This window comes from Canis aureus, chromosome 35, assembly GCF_053574225.1.
Source record: "Canis aureus isolate CA01 chromosome 35, VMU_Caureus_v.1.0, whole genome shotgun sequence".
Taxonomy (NCBI): domain Eukaryota; kingdom Metazoa; phylum Chordata; class Mammalia; order Carnivora; family Canidae; genus Canis; species Canis aureus.
In genome coordinates this window covers 11,776,681-11,798,721 of record NC_135645.1, presented here as the reverse complement: position 1 = coordinate 11,798,721, position 22,041 = coordinate 11,776,681, and the positions used below count along the sequence as shown (strand labels likewise).

Here is a 22,041-nt window from a genome sequence, read left to right as displayed (position 1 = left end):
GTGGAAACAAAGTTTAGGGATGAGGAGTGCTTGTTTAGTGCTAGCAAAGAAGCATGTGAACTTAAACACAGACTACCACTACGATGCCTCAGAAGCACCTGATTAATGTGCCTGGGGAATGCTAGTGGCAAATAGGATGTCTCAGAGGCTCCCATCCTGACCTTGTATTGAGCTCACTGGCATCCTCGAACTGATTAACACTTTAATCTTTGTTCTGATTGCCTAAGTATTGTTGAACAAGTCTTTGGGCGAGAAGAGAACCGAAGAGCTGGACCAGTCATCCTCCTGAGGGTCTCTGAGGTTAGTGAGAAGGGTTCTGCTTCCACCCTGACGCTGAAGGCCTGGTTCAGAGAACACTAGCTAAAGAGCTTTCAACATAGGAGGTGTTAATTAGATACACTTGACATCAGTGTGGACTGGTGTTTCTCAGTGAACATTCCATTTTAACTCAATCAGCTAAAAATGGAACACTCTCCCCAACTCTGATAAATAGTGGTCAGGGTTGGGGGGGGATAAAAAATTGTGGTTACTTCCTGCAAAAAAATGTTGCCCCACCCTTCCATCCACAAGAGCTGATATGGAGGAAAACTGTAGCAATTGCTGAACCTCTCAAACAGAGCTCTGTGGACGTCCTGGGAGTCAGCTGTTGATGTCCTTGGCTATCAGCTGCTAAGACAAGCAGATCCCAATATCCCACCCAGAGAGGACTTGCTCAGCCTGTTCTCACTGGCATGGTTCAGAACATCCACAGTGGATTTGTAATAAGGGAGGCACTCTAGACCCAATGTCTTTGGAGGAAGCATGAGCTTAGGGGCAGAGCATGAGCCTTCCCTGAACAACTTTGGAAGAGGTCCATGCGGCGCCATCTTTTAAGCTTACATTTTTCCCAGGAGTACTGGGGTTTCTGAATATAGGTGGCAGGGCTGGGAGAAGGGAGTGGGCTTTCTCATAGGTCACAAGAAACCATTATATTTAAATTGTTCCATGGAAAACATGTATTCTGAAGAATAACCTTACTGAGGGCAGAATTAGGCGACTGTTAGGCCAGAATTTTTTGGAATGAGAGTTGTGGGTGGTCAGTGGTTGGAGTCGGTGGGTTGTGGCCAGAACTGGAAAGTAAGCAGGGAGTCTTGCTGTGAACTGGAACCAAATGAAACTGGTTTGAAATGCGAGGCCCACACTCTTTGAAGAACAAAAACTTAAGGACCTTCCATGTCTTTCTGTTCACATTCTGAGCTTTGATGCCTACAGAAAGTCCAAGGCATATGCTGTGATAACTCACCTCCTTTTAGGAGTCAAACCTCTCAAAACCCTCAAATTAAGCTCCTTGAGCTTTGATTTCAGGGACTTCCCAAGACTCAGGGAGCGGAAAGAAATGGAGAGTGCAATTATAAGCCAAGAGCAATGTTTTCTCTCACCATGATTGAAATGTGGAATGTGTTCAGGGTGAGAACACAAATAGATCTGAATAACCCTGACCGTTTGAAAAAGGCCCAGACATATGTCATGTATGAAGTTAAGGACCTGAGAGTGAATAAATAAAAGTGTTGCCAAATAGTGTCATAACCTCTGAATCCATGTAATCCTTTTGTGTTCCTCACCATGGTGGTGAATAGGACAGTAGTTCTGAGACACTGATCTTGTGACTCTGCTCACAAGGTCTTCAGACAAGAAGGCCCAAATCCATGCATTGGATAGAAGGTCTTCTAAATTGAAACTCTAAACTCTAAATCTAAATTTCTGTAGCCTTAGCTCCCATCACATTCGTGGTTCCTCAGACAGTGCAGGCCCATGGTGAATGCTCAGTACAAAGGCACATAAGGCAGAGTCTTCTTTTTGGATAATACCTCATCTTTCAAGGACCATCCAGGGCTATGGAGCCTTTTCCCACTCTCTCCTCCCTAAATATAACATTTATTATCATATACTTCTATAATAGCAACCATGAGACTTTGAGCCCCTTATGCAACAAATACATCATTCCGCTCTGTATCCCCAGAACCTAGCATAGTTCCAGGTATTCGGAGAATAGATAAAAAATATTGAATGCATGAGTGAATGAATAAAATAAACAAGAAAGCTGAAGGACAAGGATGCTTCGTGCCTTAACCAAGAACATATTGTAAAACCAAGGCCAGGACTGAAAATTAAATATAAAAATGTTAGCCCCTGCTCTGTTCGAAACCCCACCACAAATCTATGTTACATGAATCCCTTTTCGCTTTGTTTTGCATTGAATATCTATAGCTATATATAAAGTGAACGCCTGGTGAGTGGGCGGATGGTGGTGTTCACTCTTATTTAGTGAAATGTGAATATGTCAGAATTACAGAAAATAGAAAGAAAGAGGTTTATGCAAAGCTGTCAAGTCGCATGTCTGTTTTTTTCTAAATCTGAGATGGTGCTGAGATGGTTCAAACTTAATATTCACATCCATTTTATCATATTAAATATGATCATTAGCAAACAGTGTTTGGATGGTAGCTATTTCCTAACTGACAATAGCCATCCGGTGGTACCCACTTTCCCATATGCCTGAGACTGATACAATTCAGATAGTCTGGAAAACAGTGGGAGGAAGGAAGCAATTAGAAATGAAGGGGAAGCTGAGGGCAGAGGGGAGGCACCAATTTTGTCTCACGCAAGAATATCCCTATACCTATTCTTTTGAAACTTACGGGTGGGGACAGAAGTACTATTTTTAAGTCTGTTTCATATCCTCAATTGGCATGCAGTCTTGCCCATAGGATGACTGGCAGGAAACCTTGAGGGTGGGCACTAGTGTTTAAAATAAGCTCAGGCCATAGATTAAGAAAACAGGAAGAAATTAACTCTAGAATACTGTGGAAGTAGAAGAAGCTGGAAAAGTGGACGATGGTAATGCTAAAAATTCAGTGTACCAAGCAGTGTTCTATAACAGCTACTACCTGCCCCCCACCCTTAGCAGCACTTCACTGCCACCAGCAATATCTTTGCCATTTGGGGCTGAGGGAGGTGAATGGGTGGGAAGGAGGCCTGTCCCTTAGGAATTCTTCCTAAATCCTGCAAAAGATTCTTGAGCAGTAACATCACCCAGAAAGACAGAGGGAAAGAAAGCATCTGATAATAATTTGTGAATACTGAGGATCCAAAGTGAGGACGTTTTGATTGCATTCCTAATTTTAGGACTAGCTGGTTACAAACACTGAATGTCTGTTCACTGAATTCCTGTCCTTTTTAAGCATTCAGCTGGATTACATCACCCAACTTTTCCCCAGGTGGATAGGGGTTGTGTGCTGAGTTCTGGCCAAAGGAAAATGGGCAGAAATGGCTGACAGCATTTTACAGGCCCATGTCGTAATCCACAACTGGGTCTTTCCTCACTCACAGCCTGGGTGGAGAGGAATCTGAGCCACCTTTGAGGGAGTTGCCCCCAAACAGGTAGGGTCTGGGTCCTCATATGATCTACTTATAAAGCAGTCTACCAAACCCAACACTCACCCCTCATGAGCCAGTTGGATTTTATATGTCATCCTATGAATCCCTTGAGGTATGGAAGTTTATCCCTTGCAGAAGAGCTACAGCTGCTGCTTCCAAACCTTTCACAAAAATGACTCATATAATCTCACAAAGCCTGTCCTCCCATGTACTGTCACTCTCAGGAGCATCTTCTTCACATCTCCCTCCCATTCGGGTATGCAAGCAAACCGTACATTCAGAATGTCAAAAACTCACTTGTGGCTAGAATAGTAATGATATTTAAATAGCCAAGGAATCAACAGAGCAATTTTTTGGAGAGAAGGTATAAAGAAGTAAAGAGACATGATGAGCAATGCTTTTAGGCATTGTGGCATTCTGTCTGCCTTTGATGCATACATGTAATTTCAACTAAAGTGCTAGACCCAAATGCAGGCAGCCTTCCTCAGAGTTTCCCAAAGCTCTGGGATTTAACTAGAATAATGGGGCAATTTAAACAGCTTTTGGCTTTCAATTGAAAGCTGGATGTTGAAGCGAGGTTATTAAACAAATAAATAGACAAATAATGAATCTCTGTATATCTGAACTGTAGTCATGGGAGTTCAGAAGTTGGATGGGGACTAGGGGACACATACAACAGGGATGCTGGTGAGCAAAGAATTTCCTCAGTGTCCTGTTGTTTACTTGAATCTTTCTCTAGATACACAGCCCTCTTACTCACCTGAGTGATGAATTAGGAAGGAGTACTCCAGGCAAGGGCGGGGGGAATCTCTACAGTCTAAGGGATCCCCCATGAGCATTCTGCTCATTGCTTACTGTCAGTCTGAATTTTCTGTTGTCTCTACCCAAAGATAAAAAGGAAGTTCTTTCTTCTTTCTTCAACAAAGATGATCCTGTGGCTAATTCCCTTACTGCATTTCCTTACTTTTCTACTTCCCCTGTGGTATGCAAGCCATGTAGTAAATGCACTGATAAATGTTCATGTAAGAACTCCTCATGATTACAGAGCGAAGGAGATCTGTGTACCTGCCCAAGTAGTGGAGGGAATCAGAATGCTGGGCTTAGGAAACACAGCCAGCCTAGCATCCCCCTAGATGGCCAAGGTGGCCGCTGGGACAGAGGGAAAGGGATTCTGGTCACTTGCCTGGGGCGGAGAGTCAACTGCTAGGGATGGAAAAACAAATTGTTTGAGACTCTTGCCCATCTTATATTCAGGAAGGTTTCTCGGAGTGTCCTGAATGACCCAACCCACAGGGCACCATGTCACAGTCAGCAGTTGCTAAGCCATGCCTTTCACCTGTACCTCTTCCCTCCTCTGGATATCTTTTTTTTTTTTTTTTTAAGATTTTATGTATTTATTCATGAGTGACAGAGAGAGAGAGAGAGGCAGAGACACAGGCAGAGGGAGAAGCAGGCTCCATGCAGGGAGCCCGACGTGGGACTCAATCCCGGGCCTCTGGCTGGGATCAGGCCCTGAGCCAAAGGCAGACGCTCAACCGCTGAGTCACCCAGGAGTCCCTGGATATCTTGAACTTGTTTTTGGTTTAGAAACCTCCCTTCCTCCATACACACACCACTTGAATGTTGCTTTCTAGCAGGTTTCGTGCCAGCTACTTTTCTTTCCCTCTCACAGACACCCCCAATGATGGCGCTAACACAATATGGAGGGAAGATCCCTGAGGGACAGTTTGAAGACAAATTTCCCAAGAAAACTACTCATCATTAGTTATATTATTGTTCACAGATATATTCACTTCCCTGTAAGAATCCCACTATTGCTGTTAGCTCAGCTGTGTGATTACTTGAGCTAAAGGAATGTGAGCATACATGATATGTGCTACCACCTTCCAGAAGCTTTAGGAAGCACTGTCAGATCCTGCCAACTTTTTTTTTTCCTGCTTCTGCCTCCTGCCATGAAAATGGTACATACCACACAGGGATTTCTTCTTTAGCTTGGGTTGGGGAATAAAAAGACATACGGAGCAGAGCCAAATGGATTTAAACAGAGACACAGAATCTGCAGCCAACCTGCAGCCACCAACATATAATGTTGTCTGTTGTAAGTCACCAGGATTTGGGGGGGTTGCTTGTGGATGCAGGAAAGCTGATTTGTACACCACCTACTCAGAAGCATTATTAGGTATGGATTTTGTGAATGAGAGATGAAACTTTGGGGGATAAAACCCTGTAAGGTTCTGGGGTTGTTTGTTACAGCTCTAAGTAATGACCCTAATGTGCCATTAGGACCCCTTCCCCTAAGGGGACCCCTTCCCTTTTCAAGAATCTAGGATACTTATTAGCCCCTAAAATGGAGGAGCTATGATGAGGTAGAGGGGAAAGACTCCAGATCCTCAAACTGGGTAGGATTAAGAAGAAACAACTTGAGACTTCTCCAAAAATATGGACGCTGGTGAACATCTACCACTCGCATCTACGCTAAATCCATACATTACAAGTCGAGTGGGGTAGCTGTGGTGTGTATCTTCGTAATAGCTACAGAGATCTAACTTGGCTTTTCTTTTTTATCTTTATCCTATTTTATTCCCAGATTTGCTAGGTACTGTTTCTTAGCAACACGATTTTGGAAGAAACATGGTCCTTTCAAGCTGGCACTGCAACCTGCAGATGCTCTTTCCGATGACCTCTCTATTCCCTAAGAAACTTCTGAGATTCTCGATTTCTCACTCAAATCTTTTGAGTTATTCTTTCTCCATGATTCAAGTATATGGCAATATTTCTACATGCTTTTCTCTAGCCCCTGCTCTTAGTTAGACCTAGGATTTCTTATCCTAGCTGTGCTAGCTTTACTTTGGGGTATCTGCTTCAGTCAATTTACTCTTCCTTTTTATCTCCCTCCTCCTTATATATCCATCTTCACATTCACCTATAGCGTTATACTATAGGACACAGCCCTCTGTGAATCCTTTATGTTTCTGCACATTCTGTGAGCAGAAGCACTGACAACTTTTTGTTCTAGACTATCTTCTCAAGGATGTAGATAGCAAACAGCCTTGGAAAATTGAGATAGTGTCTTGCTCCAGAGAAGAGGGCAGGTTTGTAAGGATAATGTCTTCCTTCAGGGTCAATGTTGCATGGGTTTGCTTACAGCCCACTAGGAAAGATTGGGGTTGCCCAAGCTCAGGGTTCCTCAGCTGTGACAAAACAAAACAAAACAAACAAAAAGCACCAACTGTCACTTCAGCAGCATTCTTCTATGTCTACCTGTCACACTTAGAGGGGAGGGGGTCTTAGAGGACATAAAACTGGCAAAAACATGAATCTCATGCTGCCCGATGTGCTGTGAGAAGTCTCATGTCTATTGCCAACATCCATAAAACTATGGCAGGTGATTTTTTACAAGTTGAGCAAAATCTTGGACCCTTCACAGTTCTTGATATATACCACTTTCTATATAATTAAAATTTAAATTATGATATATAATTTATCATAAATTAATATCTGTAGGTATCCATGCTTGTATGTATTATATAAGATACCATTTCATTTAAAGATGGTGTTAAAACAATACACCCATGGGGCGCCTGGGTTACTCAGTTGGTTAAGCTCCTGCTTTCTGCTCTGCTCAGGTCCTGCTCAGCGGGGAGCCTGCTTCCCTCTCCCTCTGCACACCCCCACCCCTGCTCTTGTGCTGTTGCCCTCATGCTCTCCTGCAAATAAATAAAATCTTAACACACACACACACACACAATACACACACAGCACGCACAAACACAATTATAATTGTATCTCCAAATATTTAATGTAGTTCCTCACTTTTGTTAAAGATCTGTTGAGTGAATCCATTGAAAACCGAGGAATACATTTTTGCTACAGAATTATCAACTTTATAATACTCTAGTTACTACTGAGCCTCTCAACAGAATGGAAGAAAGCCAACATTGACTTCAGGCCTCCAAAACATCAACCCAAATTTAGTTGCTGTCTCCCAGAAGTGGATGCCTTGGTTTTATTAAGAATGTATGGAGGCATCTCATCTCTATTTATCAAGGACAGGGTTGGGAATGTGTCCTTCTCAGTGAATGCTTTTGACTACCTAGCCCTGACTACACTATCAAGTACAGCTCCATAAACATTGGTTCTTGAATACCTCATTCAAAAAAAAAATATTTTGAACACCTATTCTTTGTAAGGAAGTGCTAAGCTTTGGGGACTTAAACATGTAAACAGACAAATTATAGTTCAAAAACTAGTAAGTAGTAGAATACAATTAAAAACTCCGCAGAAGCAGAGAAAGGCAACTAATTGGTTACAAAAGAGAGGGGGGCAAAAAAGCCGAAGGACTGAGAAGGGGGTATGTATAATACCAACATTTTTATCCTAGCCTAATTTGGGAGCCTCATCTACTTCTTAGACCTTGATTTTACTGTGTCGAGGTAACCATTCACTCCTTTTTTTCTCTGTCCTGATATCCTACATTAGCTTTTTCTACCAGCCTTTTGCTACTATAAAAAGTCCTTGATTTGGTTTTTATCCCTCATAGAATTTTATTTCAGCCCCTGGCTTTCCTGAGGCTGACCACACAGAGTCACCCCTGTTTGGTTCCAGTACACTCTGTGGCAGGGTATCTATGTCTCTAAAAGCCCCCAACATGTGTTTTAATGTGCAGACATGTTTAAGAACCCCTGCTCTAGGACCTTCTACAACTCTAGCAATTCCTAACTGAAGTGGATTATGCATGCCTCCAGCTCAACTTTGTAGCTGGTTTTTGCCCAGTTAGATTCTTCCTACCTTACCTTGACTCCCTTTCCTCCCGCTCTGCATTCCGACTCTACGGGGGAATAGAGGAGCACTGGCTACGACAGTATGTTGTTTTGATTAAGAGTTAACAATGTAGTTCAGAAAAAGAAGTAGAATCCTGGTTTTTTGTGGGGTTTTTTGTTTTCTGTTTTTTTTTTTTGTCTCTATCAGTAGGGCTGCACAAAGTCTCACAAGGTGTAGAAAATCATAAGCAAGATTTAATGCTAACCTTTGTCCATCCTAGACCCAGTGGAGAAGAAAAGGAGGGCGGGGGGGAGAAAAGATTACAGCTTTCTACTTCTTCTAGTGAAATAGCACAAATAGAAAATGGAGAAAAAACTGGGAGTTGCCATGGCAGCCTGAAGCTCCCCACAGAAATCATGACCTTCCTTGTCCAACCATGGGAAGAAGAATACCTTTCGTAGTAAGTCCCAGCAGATACCATGGTGGCTCTGTGGACTAAGCATGTACCCCTGCTCCAGACATAGAGCCACAGTGATGGGCTCTCTTTATTCATGCAGCAAGCAGCACCTTCCTACTGAGTGTGACCAGACATCCAGTGGTTAGGATGCTCAAATAGAAGAACCCACCAATTTCTTAAAAATATGTAACTGCAAATCAACCTCACTCTTTTAGTTCAAACAAACATTTTTACATGTAAAGCCAAGCAGTTGAATTCTAATCGTGTTGCAGCAGTCAGATTTATATTTAAGTCTTTTAGCCTGCCAGCTAATTTAGGAGATAATCTAAAAACCAGAGAAAGTATTATTATACCATGATATTTATTTGAGTATCCAGGCACTCTTAAAAGCACAGCCTTGAGGATTCTTTCCAATTAAAGTTACTGGTGCAGCATTGAGTGGGCTGAGTGTGTCCAGGCATCCCTAGCTTCATGCCACTGTAATCTCAGACCTGGGGGCTGTTTGATCAATTGATCAATTAATACACTGTCTATTTGATTCATTAATTTATTAAACCTTTATTGAATGTCTAAGATGTGCTAAGGAGTATGCAACCTGGTGAAGATATAGAGATAAAAAATGAGAAAAAAAACCACCATCTCAGGAAGTTTTCCATATAAACAAGTGGTTACAGTTTCAAAACATTGTGATAAGTATAGTAATCACCAGATAAGAAGTGCATATATACGTATAAAGAAGTATAGGTTTGTAAAAAGGAGCAAATACCCCATTTCTGCTGGGAGTGAGAAGAGATTACAGTCAGGGAAAAAGTTAAGGTGGCTCAGCTCAGTTTCAAAGGATTTAGTAAGAATTTCTCAATTGTAAAATGTTGAGGAGAGTGTGTAAGCAGCAGGGATTACACAAGCTAAAGAAGTATGAAGACATGTGGTGCAAATAATGTGTAAAGTGAAGAATACGTGTGTGAGGAGGGGACACTGATGAGAAAGAAAATGGTCAAATCAAGAGGACCTTTGTCATCATGCTACAGAATTAAGATATTATTCTGCATATGATGAGGGGAGGAGAGTTAAAACAAGACACTGCTTTAATCAAGTTGTGTGTGTGTGTGTGTGTGTGTGTGTGTGTTTCAGAAAGCCTTCAAACACTGAGAGTGGGCAGTCATGGGGAGGCTCTGGTACTCTGCTATGACTGCTGACAGGGACACTAGCTGAGAAGTCACAGATGATACGATTGTGATATGTTGAGTGGTAGGACTTGGAGATGTGAGAAGACATTCCTGAGAAGTGACATGACAAGATGACAGTGTGAATGTGGAGATGAGGAATGGAAGGGGCTTATGTTCTGGCTTGGGTACTTGGGTGAAGCACTTGTTTACCAAAACAGGAACATGGGGAGTTGGAGAGGACGGATTCCTTTTGAATGGGGTGAGTTTGAAGTGCCTGTGGAACATCTAGAGGAAGATGCCTGCTGGCGAGCTCCATATACCAAGAGTGACTGATGCTGATCATGTAAATTTGGAACTTGTGGCTAGAAATTGAGCAATTCATCAGCTTTTCCAGGGAGTATATTAAGGGATTAAATACAAAATTCTAGACGGGTGTGTCTAGTGTTAGTGTGCATAGTCACCTGGCGATCTTAAGTTTTGATTCAGTAGATCTGGGATGGGCCTAATGCTCATTTTGAACAAGCTGCTAGGTGATATGGATTCTGCAGGTACACAGACAACATTTCGGATAGCAAGACTCTGGAAAACATTCTAGTGTTTAAGGACAACCAGATGATGAGAAATCCACAAAAAGGACTGAGTAGAGGACATCAGAGAGAGAGTCAGGAAGAGAAAGGAGGAAAAAAGAGGTGTACTGTCTTGGAACCCCAGGGTAAACAGAATTTCACAAAGAAGAAAATGTTCAACAAAGTCAAAGGCTGCTGACAAGTAGAACTAAGACTGGTAAATATTGAATGAAAGTGGCGATTTGCAAGTAATTTTGAACTTAGATCGGGGAGTTTTTATATCATGAAGAGAACAGAAGCCATTTGTAGTGGAGAGATAAGTAAATAGTACGGGAGGAAATAAAGATAGTGAATATGTACTAATTTTTGTAAACAAAACAAAAAAAATGGCTGTTATGGGAGACAAATTGTGTGATGATTTAAAGGACAAAAGGTTGAAAAAGTATCATTTTTAAGATAGAAAAGGCATGCTATTTGTGGTAAGCATAATAACGCTCCCACACAAAAGACATTCTCATCCCCATCCCCCAGACCTGTGACTATATTACCTTACATGGCAAAAGGGACTTTGCAGATATAATTAAATTAAGGATCTTGAGATAGAGAGATTACCCTGGATTATCCTAGTGGTCCCAGTGCAATCACAAGGGTTAAAAGAAGGAGGCAGAGGGGTAAGGGCCAGAGGAGTTACAACCACCATGGAGGTGGGAATGATGTTGTTGCTGTTTTTTTTTTTTTTAAATATTTATTTATTTATTTATTCATTCAGAGAGAAAGAGAGAGAGAGGCAGAGACACAGGCAGAGGGAGAAGCAGGCCTCATGCAGGGAGCCCGATGTGGGACTCGATCCCCGGTCTCCAGGATCACACCCCAGGCTGCAGGCAGCACTAAACCTCTGAGCCACCGGGGCTGCCCTTGTTGCTGGTTTTGATGAGGAAATGCTGCTTTGAGCCTAGGAATGAGGACAGCTTCTAAAGCTGGACAAAACAGGAACTGATTCTCCCTGTAGAGCCTCCAGAAGGAACAAAGCTCTACCAACAGGTCTTAGTTTTAGACCCATGAGACTTCTGAGGTTCAGAACTATAAGGTAATAAATTAATGTTGTTTTAAGCCAACAAATTTTTGGTGATTTGTTATAGTACATAGATAACTACAGTTGACCCTTGAATGACTTGGGGGTTAGAGCATGGCCCCCTGCACAGTCAATCCGCATATAACTTTTGCCTCCCCCAAAAAACTTAACTACTAATATCCTAGTAATAGCCTACTAATAGCCTACTATTGACCAGACTTACCAATAGCATAAATGGTCAATTGATGTATATAGTGTATTATTATATACTGTGTTCTTACAATAAGGTAAACTAGAGGGAAAAAATATTAAGAAAATCATAAGGAAGAGAAAATACATTTACAGTGCTGTACTGTAAAAAAAAAAAATGTATAAGGGGACCCACACCATTCAACTCCATGTTCAAGAGTCAACTGTAATACAGGGATCCTTAATATGATGAGGAAAAGAACCAAAGGAGAATTGAGATGTATTACATCAAACAAAAGGAGACGAAATAGAAATCCAGCAAGATATAACTACTCTGGAGGTCCAGTTTTCTCTAAGACTTTATATCGGATGTGAAGCTGTGGATGAAATAACTGTACATCATCATCTCTTGTGCATCATCCCAACCACTTCTCTAAGAATACACATCATCGGGGGTGCCTGGGTGGCTCAGTGGATTAAGCTTAAGCTTCTCCCTTTGGCTCAGATCATGATCCTGGGGTCCTGGGATCTAGCCCCACATTGGGCTCCCTGCTCAGGGAGGGATCTGCTTCTCCCTCTGCCCTTCCCCCCGCTGTTGTGTTGTCTCTCTCTCTCTCTCAAATAAATAAATAAAATCTTAAAAAAAAAAAAAAAAGAAGAAGAAGAAGAAGAAGACCCATGATCAGATCCACTCTTGGACTGTCACAGATTAACACAGGGCAGCTGTCCCCAGCTCTGTTACTTCCAGATCTTCCCCCTCCACTCTCTTTTTGAACCCCTGTCATGAAGGTCATCTCCTTTCAGTGAAGAAGTGTGAGAGATTCCCTTGTGGTAAATTACTTAGGAAACAAAATAGAAGATCAGGAAGTTTAGACTTCCTGGAAAAGAATCTAAACTATGGTGATTACAGATCTGTGTTCAAATTCTCACCCTTACTAAATATCAACTTGGAAGACTAACATGTCTGAGCCAATTTTCTCGTCTGTAAAATAGGAGTCATAAAGCCACCTTCCTGAGGATAAAATGAAGCATCACATTAAAAATAGCTGGACATGCTGGAGGAGCACTGTGGTGTTGGCTCTCCTATCCATTTTTTTTAATTTTTTATAAATTTATTTTTTATTGGTGTTCAATTTGCCAACATATAGAATAACACCCAGTGCTCATCCCATCAAGTGTCCCCCTTAGTGCCCGTCACCCAGTCACCCCCCACCCCCCCACCTCCCCTTCTACCACCCCTAGTTCGTTTCCCAGAGTAAGGGGTCTCTCATGTTCTGTCTCCCTTTCTGATATTTCCCACTCATTTTTTCTCCTTTCCCCTTTATTCCCTTTCACTATTTTTTATATTCCCCAAATGAATGAGACCATATAATGTTTGTCCTTCTCTGATGGACTTACTTCACTCAGCATAATACCCTCCAGTTCCATCCACGTCGAAGCAAATGGTGGGTATTTGTCGTTTCTAATGGCTGAGGAATATTCCATTGTATACATAATGGAATGTAAAATCTTATCCATTTTAAGTGTTTTGGGGGAAGAGTTTTGTTGGAGTAAGGTGTGGCAGCTGACTCAAGGTAAGAAAACTCAGAAAACTGACTCCCCCCAATAATCTTCACTTTGGGTTGAGTGCTTTTGGTTGCATGAGAACACTGAGCAGTGGGGGACGGGGTGGGGGGAGGAAGACCCTGCGGATTTCTTGGACCTGGTCCCCTCTGAGGGTTCCTAGGTTGAAACCAAAATGGGGAGAGAATTTCATCAATTAGCCCTGCTTTTTCTAGCTCATTGTATACCCTGTCTTGTCTGAATGCAGTTATGCTTCAGGAGCTTCGCAGTGCTGTCTCGAAGGTCTCCCCGCAGCACCCCCAGGCCCGCCAGGCTTCTCCCCGCAGCGGGTGCTGGGGCTGCAGGGGACCACGCAGCCCTCCCGGTTTCCATGGAGACGCTAGGTGACGTCTGCGCGCCCCTGAGCATTTGTATTTAAATGAGGGGAAGCGAGGGGGAGTGAGGGGAAGGGATGTAAAGGAGCAGGGCAGGGCACCCCAGCAGGGAGGGTGTGGTGGAGGCGAGCCCCTGGGTGCTCCAGGAATCCGGAGGCAGAGGGGTGCTTGCTTCCAGCGGAGGAAGGATGTTCTAGGCCTCCTTTGTGATCTCAGGTTGCAAGGCACGGAAGGAGCGCAGACCACTGGGCACCCTGTTTCCTCGAGGGGAGACGCCCAGGTGGTAACCCGGAGCCTCGGGGCTCCCTGCTGCTGCGGGAGGCGCCCCGCCTCCGCCTGCGAGGTCACCCCGAGGGCACCCCGGGCGCCCGAGCCTCGAACCCCTTGCAGAAGTGGGGGGGAGGGGAGGACGGGGTGCTTGGGCAGATGCTCTGATTGCACAAGCGCCCCGGTGACGTCAGCTTCACTCCAGGTGGGACCTGGGGTTGCAGGTGGCTGAGCGGGAGCCCGGGCGGGAGGACCGGCCGCCTCTCTGAGATGCTAAGCAGGTGGTTCGGGGTCGCCGGGGGAGCTCAGCTCCGGGCTGTCATCACTTGAACAGTGCCTCCTGCCCTAGGTAACTGCGGGTCACAGGGGCTCTGCTCCATAAACGAAGTCTTTGAAAAAAAAAAAAAAAAAAAGCCCTCATAAGCCAGCAGGTGCCTGCCGGCCTTACAAAGAGAAACCAATCGTATTTTTTTTTTAAGATTTTATTTATTTATTCATGATAGAGAGAGAGATAAGAGAGAGATAGGCAGAGACAGAAGCAGGCTCCCTACATGGGACTCGATCCAGGGTCTCCAGGATTGTGCCCTGGGCCAAAGGCCAGCACCAAACGGCTGAGCCACCCAGGGATCCCAACCAGTTGGGTTTAATAAACACTCTCTGAGGTCTGCTATGGGCCTAGCGTGTGCAAAATGAGCGGGCTTCTCTTTGCCTTCAAGGCGCCTGTGCTCTGATGAGGGAGCCGGATACACTCACAAATGACCACTTGTGACAGGCAGCAGATGATCATACCATGGTCAGTCTAAGAAAGGTGACATTAATTCTAATACAAGAAAGAAAAGGATAGTTAGTATTAGATGCCTCTGAGGTCTAGCCCTTTATAGTAGATACACAACAGGGAGGACAGGGGAAAAAAAAAAACTTCTGTAGGGATAGTCTAGAAAAAGAAGTTTTACAAAGGGCCCTATTTAAAATGCCAATTCTGTAAAATTGTCTGTCAAGTGACATAGTGAACTGGTTTTCCAATTTTTTTCTCTCTCTCTGATGAGTTATTTCTATTGCTGCAATTTCTAAGGGAATTTGTATTGGTCTTAGCTTTGCTTGGCCTCTACTCAAGTTTTACCACTCACGAAACCACACGGTTTTGGCATTAGAGGTTCAAGGTTTAATGGCTTCTTTTTTTTTTTTTTTAAGATTTTATTTATTTATTCATGAGAGACACACACAGAGAGAGGCAGAGACACAGGCAGAGGGAGAAGCAGGCTCCTTACAGGGAGCCCAATGTGGGACTTGATCCCAGGCCCCAGGATCAGGCCCGGGTCAAAGGCAGCACTAAATGGCTGAGCCACCCAGGCTGCCCTAAAGGCTTCATTTTAAGAGACCCAGAGGCTAGAGTTGCGAGAGAGAATGCTTGAAAAAGTGTACAGGTTCAGGCTGCTTAAGAATTATATGAGTGTGAAGGGCACTGAAAAACTTGTGTGGTTGAAATGGGACTGAAATGCAGGAGGTGTTGGTGCCAGTCGGGACTCCTTTGCACACTCCGGGGATATAACAAGAAGGAGATGAGCAACAGCATCACAAACACTAGACGAATTTTTGAAACACCTATCACTTGTGGTCTGACTGTAGTACATACTCCGCAGTCATGAGCCTTCTAGTTTTAATTCCAAAATTAGGAAAAAAATCAGGAATAAATTAAAGGACAAGGGAGCCAAAGACTAATTTATGGTTTTAAGCGTTTAGATGGAAGGTAACAGGAGGTAATGGGATTCAAAGGCGGCAATTCTTTCTTAAAAGAGTGAGAGAAATAAAGCCATATATATATGTGCTCAAACTAGCCATAGTTTCTGTGTCCTTGAGATATTGGTTACCAAGGGCCTATTTTCTAGGTCTTACTCTCAGTTGGTTAAGAAGCATATTGATAATAAAAACATCTCACTGGAGTTTTGGCAATATAGCAGAATATTAGTAATTTTTAGATGACAAAAATATAAAAGCACAGAATGCCAAGAATCTACTTATTTTCATTTTTATTAATTTTTCATTCTCAGGCACATGGTTTACCACAATATCTTTGGACTTCTAGTTTACTCTAAGGCCATTCTGCCCAGCTTCTGGATAATTGAATAAAACCTGGCTTCTTAACCTCAAATAAACACCCACAGACGCATGGGAACCTCATTTATCCAAACACAGTCAAATGTACTTGCATACTTCTGTACTGGTAGTCGATATGGTATGACAGTTCCTAGAAATGAGCTTGGTGGTTTAGGAAGTGCCCAGTTGACACCACTAGTAGCCAGAAGCAGAGTCAGTGGAGACAAAATAAAGTCACAAAGGAGAAAATGAGACATGAGAAATGGAAAGATAAAGAAGATTTAAAAAGTAGAAAAAAAAATGAGAGATGAAGGGGAAAAACTAAATAGAATAGGATGTCTTAAGCACTTAATGAACAGGTTAGGATCTTCCAGTTTATTCTCATCTTGATTTAGAGAGAAATTTCAGAGCTGGAAAGGATCTGGTGATTATCCAGTCTGTTTTTCTATTTCACAGATGAGAAAACAGGAGTAAGGCGGAGATGAGTGACTTGTCTAATATCTGAGTTGATGAGGCTGATGTTAGCTCCCAGCGTCCTGACTCTGGGTCCAGTATTAGTTCTGCTACATTCTTTCTGATACTTGTAAAGGCTAACTGAATCTAAAATTCCTTTGAAATTAAAATACTTTCCCATTTTTTTCTTGAACTTCTAAAAACATTTTTACATTTAGATTTTTGCTTTACAGCTTACTAAGTGCTTTATCTTATTTAATGTTTGTACCCATTCTATGAGAAGTAAATTGCAGCTATAAAATGACCCACATGGGACTTAACTAATTTTGATTTGTAATGTATTTTTCCCTCAAATACTTTCTCAACTTGTATTTGTGGAGTACTGAGGTAAATTAAAAATAAATAGACCATATTATTCCTACTCTTCTCTACCGTATCACCAGCTAGGAACTAATTGTGTCTTAAGGAAATGGAATATATAGAAGTAGGAGGATGGACAGCGTGACAATAAAGAAAAGCAAAAAGGAAGTAATAACATGGCCAGAAAAAAGAAATTGCAGAACTTGGTGCTATGGATGATAGCAGTTCAATCTTCTGATGTTCTAGACATGTATGAAGGGGAAGCACTATCTCTAGTTGGTTCTATAATAGTGACCCTTGTTATTTCTAGAAAGTTCTCTTTGAAGCTGATGAATCCAGTTCCCAGAAAGAGACCTAGGACTAATGTTGGGGAATAGGAGCACCTCCTCCCCACCACGAACTGCACTCTCCGAGGCCCAGCCACCCAAGGCAGGATGGTTTCAATCACTCCTGCCATCCAGCCATTGCTGACACTACTTGGCAGCCAGCCTGCCTCTAATGGAATGTGTCCTGCAGCTGGGAATTAGGTCATCAGTAATTCACTTAATAGCATTTTATGAGCTGGGCTCTGACACAAGAGAGTGATCTGGTCTTACCAGCAGGAGCTTTCCTTGATGTGAGAGGAAGGAGGGAGGAAAATATACCATCCTGAATAATCACACACTATATTCATTTCCAGAAAGTAATGGGTGAGGGTAAGAGAACTGGGACTTTTTTCAGATTATTTGATCCGGCCAGCTACATGATCTTAGGCAACTTACCTCTCATTTCCAGACTTCATTCCCTCTAACATCTCATTCCAGCTCTAACATTGCATACTTTTGACTCTAAGGGACTCTTCAAGGAAGTTAGAAAATGCAGAATTTGTCACTTCACCCTTTTCCCTCCACCTCCTTGATGGTGCTCTCTAGAAAGGGAGATGGATGACCCTGCTCTCTGCCACTTGTGTTTTGGAAAAAGAAAAATCCTGATTTGTAGAGTTCACTAATTTCTGTAGTGTATTCCCAACATGGCTGAGTCCAGGCTGTCAATGATTTAACAACTGGCTAGGGAGATTTCTGAAAATCTTACAGTTGGCTCTGATGAGCTGATATGAGCCACTCCAGCACACCACTGGTGCTCCCCTCAGCTAGAAAGAGCTGCCTCAGTGAATAGTCTCTCATGCGTGGACACAGCTAGATGGTCCACACACCAAACATGGAACATATATATCCTTGCTTTGGTTTTGGACAAAAGAAATATTCACAACTTCTCTTCTTTGATCCTATTCTAGCTGCTATTGTTAATTTATCTGAAATGCTCTCAGAAATTGGTAGAGAATTCTCATTAGAAAAATATCCATACTCATACCGCCTGTCACATGAGTTCTCATGTCTTCCATCACGGGTTCAGGGAGCCATTTTACTTTTATTTTTTTCTTGCCCTCTAGCACCATGTATCCTTCTTGTTGAAAAACCCAATATGTATCTCATGAATTGTTCAAAAGGTTCACTGCTACACAGGGCTTAGAAGTTGAAAAAAATCACTAGTCTTTCCTCCTTTTCACTTGAAGCTAGAAAAGGGTCCTCTCATTTCAGTGTACAAAATCCCCCAGTTCTAGGAAAATTGGGGTGATAGAGGCTAAAATTAGCACCTGGAATGGTAATAGATAGAATCATGTGTCAGTTTCTTTTATCCCTTCACTTGAATTGTGTGTATAGATAGTATTCAATTAACAACTATCTTCTGAGCATTTACTACATGGAGCACTGCAAAGAATCATAAAATGAAAGAGAATGTATAAGCTATGATACCAGCCTCCAATTTATAATCTGGTTTGAGAGATAAGATTAACATTCACAAATTAATGAAAATCAATTAAAAACATTTTATAATCAAGTGTTTAATGATGTGGCAACAAATTCTAAATGCAGCAGGAATGTAGACAAAAGTTAAATTACTAAAAGCAAACATTATCCAAGGAAACTTAATGACCAGCAGTGGGGCTTAAGCTGCCCATAGGGGTGAGGATTATGTTTAGTTTCTGTTAACGATACAGGACTATCCAGGTTGGAGGAATTGCATGTAAAAGGCTGATGGCAAAAAAAAAAAAAAAAAAAGTAGGGAGTGAGTAGAAATAGGAGGTGGTAGAAAGTGGAGAAAAAAGTGAATCCCTGACCTAAAACTGGGTCATAGAATGTGTGTCAGAGGGAAAGGGTGATTGTATACAAATGAACAAGGGCCAGATCACATACGATAATAGATTTCTGATCTTCAACCTCGGCAGCAACCAGTACAGGAAGCTCAACCTCAGTCAATCTGGACTTGATTCCTGATTGTCAACACCCCTCTTCTTTGTCCCTCCACCCCTGCTTCCAGTTCAGGACCAACAAGAGAGAAAGCCAAATACACTCCCCAGACCAATCACACAGGATGTCCTGCATCTAGTTAGTCGTAAAGCTTTCCATTCCCCTGCCTGCCTTTGAGGCTCTGCCAAATGTGATGTAGATGAATTCTTTGCTATAGCTTGGTCTGAATAAGCCTAATTGTTCTCATTTGTGTGGTCTTTATTTATTCCCACAGTAAGAGAAGAGCACACCTGTAATAGTTCTGTCTGTCTCGTATTATTACATGGAAATATATAATCAGAAATATATATATATACACAAATATAATAGACATCAGATATATGTATATTATAGATATCAGATAATCAGATAGATGATAGATAGATGATAGATAGATACATATTATATCTTTCTCTATGTATATCTTTCCCTTTCCCAACCACCCAACCTCCTTTTCTCCTGATAGCTACACTTTGGTAGGCATCTTTACTAATTTTCTTAGAATGCCCATTAAAAATACAGGTATATTGAGGTGTTCAGGGTGAAGAAATTAATTTATTTCCTCTGGATCTAAAGGGCTGAATGCCTTAATCCTATCCTGCCTTTTGAATCTGGCTAGCCTTTTTCTCAACAAAAGGCCCTTTTGCTGTTATTAGTCTTTTCAGAATATGTACCATGTTATAAAAGGTTTAGTCTGATAAAAATATTTTCTAGTATATTTTAATTGAACACATCTAAGATGGTTAATCAGAGTTTCTCATCAACGTAAGCTAATAAGCATTGCTGTCATGCTAGATGATATATTTCTGGCCAAGTCAAAGAACCTAAGTGTTTTAAATAGTCACTGCAACATGATCTCGATACATATATTGATTCTATCATGGCTTTCTGAAATTCTGAAAATAGTTCATTAGCCCCCATTTCCATTCATACTGTGAGGATTTATTATGATCCTGGGAATCCAAAGTTGGGAACAACCCTTTAGTGATATTATAATAATTTTGTTATTATAGGGTTACTAATTCCTGAAAGCCTGTTTCTTGACACCATGTTCCAAAACCCTGAGAAAAATTACTTTCTGGGTTTTACAGATAGAATTTGATCATTTTGGATATTTAAAGGAATTTGACACTTCTACCTAATTTATATTAAGGGACTGGGAGTTGAGATGTAGTGAGCATGAATTTTTCTAACGTAATATCCTCTTTTTCTCCACCATATGAATAAGAAGCTAGAGGTAGTGAGGTGGGCAGCAAGATTTAGTTTGGCTGTGTTAAAGCTCCCCACCATTTAAACTCTTGGGTCTGAATCTCAGATTTATAGACTTAGATACTCAGTTTTCCAGCTCATCCTTGAGTGATTATGCTTTGGTAAATTTCAGCAACAGCCCCCCACCTTATGTGTTCTCACTCTACTCTGAGTGTTTCCTTCATTGCACTTACTCCCCACATTCTAATGACACCAGCAAGAAGTCTGTAAGTCACTATTGGGAAGGGGAGAGATTATTTTAGAAAATGTCTCTTGTTGATGATGACTCTCTTCCATAGCATGTGTGATCTTGTTGAATGTAATCATAGGGATCTTGATTCATATGGGGTCATTCATTCAACCCTTGAATCATAGGGTTCATCACCAAGGGTCTTGTCTTCCTCCTGAGGGAAGGATGCTCAATCATCTCTTGTCATAAGTCTGCAGAGTGTATTTTGGGACATGTCTTAGGTTAAGATGAGCCAGGCTGTTGTAACAGACAGACTCAGATTGCATACTGGCTTCATACAACAAAAGCTACTTCTTGTTCATTCAAACAGTCCAAGATCAGTATTTTTTATAAACACCTGGATTTCTTCATGTGGTAATTCAGGAACCAAGGCTTTTTCCATATCATGGCTCTGCCATCCTCCAGGGCTTTGCCACCTCCCACCCCCATTTGCTGAATACAGATGGGAAAGAGTATGGAGAAAGCACATCTCCTTCCTATAATACCTTGGCCCTGAAGGGGCACATATCACTTCCATTCATATTCTCTTTATGAGAACTAATGCAAGAGGGGTGAAGATATTTAGTCTGCTTATGGGCCAAGGACAAGAAGAAAATGAAAATTTGGTGAACAGAGAGCAGTGTCTGCCTTAGGTATTTGTAGCCTCTGCCATTTTTTGCTACCCTCTAAAGATGTAGGAGCGTGAGCAGAGTTGCAAAGGAGCCATTATATATATGATCTTCCTTTCCCTGGCCTCTCTCACTTATTCAGCAGGTAATTGTCATTGTCTTTTATCAGGGAAGAGAATTGCAGCTGATCAATCATCTCTAATTTTCTCTAGTTTGCTAGGTTTTGACGAGGATGGATATCTCTAGCGTAAAATGTCCTTAGCCATTCTACCCTCAGTCAACTCCCAGTGGCTGTTCTCTGCTGCTGTGACAGCTGCTCTTGGCAGAAGCTGCTTTTGGCTCAACTCTGCGTGCCCTGAGGTTTCTCAGCAGTGGAACAGTTCATGGTTATGTTTTCAGCACTCCCTCTTGAGGGCCAGTTCATAGCCTCTGGGCCTCTGGATTCTCCCCAAACCAACGACAGCTTGGGGCCCTAGATTAAAGAATAGTAGTAGAAAGGTGAAGGAAGAGCCTCTGTCTCTGGTTCTTCTGGGAATCCTAGAGTTGCATGCCTGCATCTCCCTCTCTCCCTTTCAACTCTCTGACTGTAGTCTTGCCTCAGCTAGCTGTCTGGGCAGAAAGGGATTTGATAACCGGAATCTCTCTATGTTCTAAATGATTGCCAAGAGCTGAATCTGGCTTTGCTAGTAGAGAGACATTTACTGTTTAAAAACAGACACTCTCTAATGATGGAATACAGGATGTGAAAGATGAATAGCATGCCATACTTGAGCAAAAGTTGCTTTTCCTTCTTGCTCAGAGCAGTAGCTTAGGATCCCTTCCATGTTCGCTCTATATAAAAGACCTTGCATGGAATCTTGCATTCGATG

At 42.1% G+C, this 22,041-nt stretch overlaps 1 long non-coding RNA gene across 2 annotated transcripts in view; it reads left to right on the top strand.

Moving 5' to 3' along the window:
- The first annotated feature begins 13,651 nt into the window (after positions 1 to 13,651).
- Positions 13,652 to 22,041, top strand: part of LOC144305184 (uncharacterized) — a 38,032-nt gene continuing 29,642 nt past the window's right edge. For both annotated transcript variants that reach the window (XR_013372231.1, XR_013372232.1), the window contains exon 1: positions 13,652 to 14,181. This is a non-coding gene — a long non-coding RNA (uncharacterized LOC144305184). The remainder of the gene's footprint in view (positions 14,182 to 22,041) is intronic.